Here is a 6,056-nt window from a genome sequence, read left to right as displayed (position 1 = left end):
GTATACACACGACAGGCTAATCGATCGTGAATAGTAAACATTATTAGGTATCACTTAAACACAAATCATAGTAAGACATGATTGAATGTAGCAAGATTGCATGAACTCGAAGGTAAGACGCACTGTAATGACTCAGATATGTCTTTGAAAATAATCGTAATTTAATATATCTCTGCAATTTTAGAGATGCCAAACACGGTTTAGCAAACAAGTGACCGCTATCGTTCCACTAACTAAAGATTTTTCCGTGTATTTTTTAAGGAATTTTCTTATACAGTGTTTTAACCACATTCTCTTATTTCGTTTGCTAAATTCATAAGGCCGTGTGGGTTTATTAATGGCGATGTTTTAGCACGACGTGGGCACTACTACAAGTGCAGTAGTGGTTACAGCTCTGGACTGAAAGGATTGTGGGTTAAAACTGGTGAGACGCATGCACTCACGGTTAGCCTACCAGCATGTTTTTGGATTGTGGGAGGAAACCCACATGAACACGAAGAGAGCATACGATGTCCACGCATATAGCTCCCCAGAAACTGAACCTGCCGAGCAGTAATGCTAACCACTGTGCCACCATGCCACCTACGTAGAAAAAAAATTGCTATGTAAATCTATGGACAGTATTTAAATTGAACTTTTTTTACAGACTGTTGTCTGCACTGTGTGGGAAATAGAAACACTGTGACCGGGCGTGTTGTATAATGTGTGGGTTTTTCTTTTCAGAAATAAAGTGTTTGTCAGAGGTGGGAAGAGTCCTGTCACCCTAAACCACCAGAAGGCTCCCCTCACATAAAAATGGGTAGTATTGCTATGTAGACTTTCATCACGATTATGCTCTTCAAGCAACTTTATTAGGTTCTTCATGTTCTCTCTTGTTTATGCAATGTCTTGTGCAGGAATACTAGTCTACCTGATGAAACTACTAGTTTTGTCACAATATTATCATTTTTAGTGATAACAAAGCCACAGTGCAACAATTACTAATTTTCTTTGTAAAATAACATTAAATGAATTGCACTATTTGCACATTTTGAATTGCAAAAGCAATTTATTCCTATTCACATAAAAAACTGGGACTGTGGTCCGTGTGTGAAGCAGGTCTTGAAATAATTGAAAATTTTTTACAGTATTTTACATAGACAATAGTAATAAATAGAATATTTCTGTATATATAAATACTAATGTCCATCTGTGTTCTCTATTCTCATCACACATTAATGAATGACAATTAAAGAGTTAAAGGAGCCCAAGGGGTTAAATGAAATGTGCAGCCTTGATATTTTTTAACACCTGTGAGACCATCTGTTTTGTATGTCTGTCTTTTTGCACTAGCACTTGCCTACCAGAGGTCACCCCCCACATTTCTGGCCTCATAGGCATCAAGCTTAGTCTGCACATAAGACACTCTCAACTACATTGTCACAATCCTGCAATGCAATAAAGATAAAATTTAGATAAAGAAGAAATGTATCAATTAAAATAGCACACTGATTGAAAAAAAGAAAAAAGTGGGTTATTGCTTACTGTACATATAATGTCAGTTTGCTTAATTGGGACCTAGGACCCAGACCTAAGTCAGGATTCAATTATGCTCTCAGGCAGACAAACAGCTTGAGCTCAGAAAAAAAAACAGATACTTAGAATGTACAGCTTTGCAACACAGAAAACAGCATTAAAGAAATATTTTGTTTAATTTGTACAGTATAAAGACCTGCTCATTGTTGTATACTCTCCCTGGTGTATGTAATTAATCACTCTCTTCAGCTAACATGAGATTGTATTTACTTTCAATAATCATTAGAGGGGTTAAAGGAGTCTCACGTGGCCCTCTTATAAAACGAAACAGTTTTGTAACGTTTCTCCCTGGGTGATCACATTGAAATTTAAATCCTGGTCACAAAGGTGAAATATTTGAATAATTAGACACCTACAGAATCTCAATCACGGCCCCATCATCAATGGAATGTGCAGCTCATTTATTCCCCATGGGTACTTAATTCAATAACTCAAATACATGTTTCCTAAACTGAGGAACAATTTAAACTTTTTTGCATATATTAATGTATTAATCTAGACCAGTAAAACCTGCTGGATTTGGCCATCCACAGAATTAAAAGGTGACTCATCCTTGATTGTCTTTTCTCATCATGTCTGTTTTATTTAATTATACTATCATTCATGGTGTTATACTATCATTTGACGTTTTAGATTAATTCCTATTGGCCTAAAAAGTTATCCTCTTAATTGTAAGGCAGATACTAAAGGTTTTGCTGAAGAGGATATTTTCCTTCATGAAGCCCTTAGCACGTTTAATGTTCATGATATAGTCCTTAATGGCCAGCAGGGGTCGCCTAATTTTATATTTTATTATTTGGTGCAAAAATCCCCAAAATAATAATAATAATAATAATAATAATAATAATAATAATTGCTTACACTTATATAGCACTTTTCTGGACGCTTCACTCAAAGTGCTTTACAGGTAATGGGAACTCCCCTCCACCACCACCAATGTGCAGCAGCCACCTGGATGATGCGACGGCAGAACGCTCACCACACGTCAGCTGTTAGTGGGGAGGAGAGCAGAGTAATGAAGCCAATTCATAGATGTTACCCATAAAATGTTAACCAAAAGTAAATCCACTCCATAATTTTATTTAATCTTAAGAAATATCAGCAAAATACATTTTCTGCAGCGATGGAGAGTGTAAAGTACATGGTACTGGGGATACAGAGTTACAGGGAAAAAATGGGAAAGAGTGGGGTTGTAGTCTGTGTTGTCAAGTGTCCAATGGGAAGATCTTGTTACCTGTTGCTGTTACTTTATATTATTGCACTAGCCATTTCTAAATGCAGTATATATAAATTATAAATAATTTGTATTATTTATTGAACTAATCTGGGATTTGGATAGTTTTGGACACGTACAGTACCTCTTATTTAGATATGTTCAACTTCAAAATACCGAATATTTGCCGAGTAATGTAGGGCAATAAACCTTCCCCATGAGCCAAGACAACAGCCTCCTTGACTCCTGATTTCCACTGCCTGCCTCATACAACCCAATACTCACACTGGTGTGAGGAGTGGGATGGCACATCTCCAGTATTGAACCCAGGACTGAGCAGGAATAGCTGGATTTGCCTTGGGGAAGCCATTATGGAGTGGTAGACACTTGTCCATGTCTGAAAGAGGCAGTGGACTTCAAGATATAGTCACACATGAAATTTTTCTATGAAGCTTTATCCAGTATCTAATAGCACTAACATACTGATAATGAAATGTAATATTAACATGCATATTTTATTTTCTGGACATTTTACAGAAAACATATCTGAGGATAGCATAGATTTAAGAAAAAGGAAGGTCTTTAGAATGTCCTTTAATTCAATGTATACAGTATATCTATGTAGATGATTATGCCTAAAACTGACTTTATTACATATTGTTTTTATGTAAAGCACTTAAACTACATTAATATCTTTTGAAACCTAAAATGACATGGTAAACATGCTGTGCATTATGCATTTCATTTTAGAAACTTCAAAGAAAGCATTCATCTATCACCTCAGGCAGAAGTTTTAAGGTACTGTAACTGTATACTTTCAGTCTTGAAAATTGAATATGTTAGTACCTGGATAATAAATTCCAAACAAATCCTAGGAAGATTGTTTTATTTTTTAATATTGTAACATGGCAAATTTTGTGTTTTTTTAGTTAGGGGGAGACTTATTGCCAGAACTCCTAATTAAGGAGGTCATACTGTATACAATACAAAAATGTATGTATAAAGAATTTATTTCAGAATGTTCTTAGAAACTATCGTAAAAAGTATATTAAAGGGAATTTTAGGAGAAATGAGGCTTGTAGTGGCATATTAAGGAGGATGTTAGTACTGCTATTTTACAGGCCTTGTGTCCTGGGTTTGAACCCTTTTTGGAGCATCCACTGTTTGGAGCATTCATGTTTTTGCTGTGTTTACTTTCTTTTAACCAGTGCCCTGTTTTTTTTTTTCTCCCACCCTCCAAAGAGAGGCTGACTAGGTTTATTCATGTCTAAAAAAATTTCCCTGTGTGCTTTTGTGAGCCCTGCTAGAAGCTACAGTCCCATGTAGGGTGACTTCCTGCTTTGCAGACTATGCTTCCAGGTAGGTGTCACAACTCCTACCGACCTAATTAATTATGTCTTTGGCTTCAAATAATGTTTTCAAATCCTGATTTCAGGTGAGGCTGGAACAGGGTCAAGACTTGAAGCACTTTCCTACAGTCTTTTTGTCACGATTATAGTCCCCCCTCCTTAAGGGTGCTCCAGCCCTTTCACTAAGACTTTATTCTCTGCACCTGTTCCCTATTCCCAGCCCACCTTAAAAGCCAGGCGCTGACGCTCATCCGGGCTCCGCATCTGATTTCCATATCGTGCGAGTCCGGGACCAGGAGGCGCCTGGTCCCGTTAAGGTTTTAACCTCGGTTCCCGTTCCCGTTCCCGTTCCTGTTCCCCGTCCGCCGGTTCCGACCCGGCCTTCGTGGTTTTTAACTTGTTTTGATGGATCTCCTGGTTTTGGACTTACCTTTCTGTTTTGGATTATCCCTAAGGACTATTCTCTCGGATTGTTCGCCTCGGCCACACCTTCCCCGTGCACCAGCGCACCTTGGACACGCCCCCCTGTCTTCAGCCCCGTATTCCTGCATGACGTTTCCCCAGTGTTTCCCCACTCCGTCGGACTGTGTCGTCCGCATAGGGTCCGGAAAGAACTGTTCGTTACACTTTTTGCTTCTGGGCAAATGAACAGAAGCCTTCTGAGCGACGTGTGTCATCATTCCTGTCCGTTACAAAGAACAGCTCAGCCAAATGTTCAGTTGCACCTGTCTTAGCAAGTTTAAATAATAATTTCAGCCACTATTGCTCTCTTCTGAGCTTGTCAGCTTTTGTTATGCTACACTGCAACGAGTCACTGCAAGATATTTCTCTTTCGCCTCGTGCCAAATGTAAATGGCAGCATCGCAGAACAGTATTTCAGATTTACAATGTGAAAATGTTAAATTAGTCTGGTGCCTGGCTAAGCAGACAGGGGTCCTAAAGATCTGAAAGCCCAGACAGATCCTAAAGGAACTAACCTGCATGATCTTGTACGGACTCTGGGGTTAGCTGACCTCTGACCTGGACTTTCTGTACATACAGTATGTGCCCTAATGGTTTTGTGGATGCTGTATGCTGCTGCATCTGTATCATTTGAAAAGTGTCAGTTTTTTTAAGAAGGTTAGAATCCCTAATTATTATTTTTTTTAATTCCCCCGTATGCAATCCATCCATCTATCCATTTTCTTACCACTTTATCCAATTCAGGGTCATGAGGCAGCTGGAGCCTATCCCAGCAAGCAATGGGCGCAAGGTGGGATACACCCTGGATGGGACGCCAGTCCATCACAGGATACACACAGTTACGCACGCATCCATACCAGGGCCGGTTTTCCTAGAAGCCAACTAACCTACCAGCATATCTTTGGATAGTGGGAGGAAATCGGAGCACCTGGCAAAAACCCACAAAAAACTTGGAGGGAACATACAAATTCCACACACATAGCACTCCAGGTGCAGAATTGAACCCATGTCTCCAGTACCACGAGGCCAACATGTGTCATCATGTGTCACTGTACCAACATGCTATCTGTGTGTCTTCATTATACCAACTAAAAGTGAGCTGGGACAATTTATCTAATATTTTGTGTTCAATTCTTTACACTTTTTTTGTACAGAAAAATCTGGACTCTAGAACACCTTCTGTATAGTACATTTACTTAGTCACCCACAGTATTAACATATCATTGTCTAAACTATCAAAACTATTTTTTGATTGGAGATACAATTTTCAATTTGTTTGAAAGATGTGAAATTTCACATTAAGAGAAGTATTAATGTAATAAGAATCAATTAAAATTGATTAAAATGAAAAAAGTGTAGGAAAACCTAATTTATAAAGAAATTACATTTTCACTATTGTATACTTGATACAAAAATGTATTTATTCAATATAAAAAGCTCTTCTCATTCAATAGCAA

The 6,056-nt window shown here is 38.2% G+C and overlaps 1 long non-coding RNA gene across 1 annotated transcript; it reads left to right on the top strand.

Moving 5' to 3' along the window:
• The first annotated feature begins 3,454 nt into the window (after window positions 1-3,454).
• Window positions 3,455-5,797, top strand: LOC148837716 (uncharacterized). The gene is made up of 3 exons (XR_016090873.1): window positions 3,455-3,586; window positions 4,031-4,147; window positions 4,593-5,797. It is a non-coding gene; the product is annotated as an uncharacterized LOC148837716 (long non-coding RNA).
• Window positions 5,798-6,056: the final 259 nt, after the last annotated feature.

The sequence above is a fragment of the Atractosteus spatula genome, chromosome 3, assembly GCF_055471065.1.
Source record: "Atractosteus spatula isolate fAtrSpa1 chromosome 3, fAtrSpa1.hap1, whole genome shotgun sequence".
NCBI classification, from domain to species: Eukaryota; Metazoa; Chordata; class Actinopteri; order Semionotiformes; family Lepisosteidae; genus Atractosteus; species Atractosteus spatula.
Note: the sequence above shows the minus strand (reverse complement) of the source record. Positions and strands in the feature narration are given on the sequence as shown.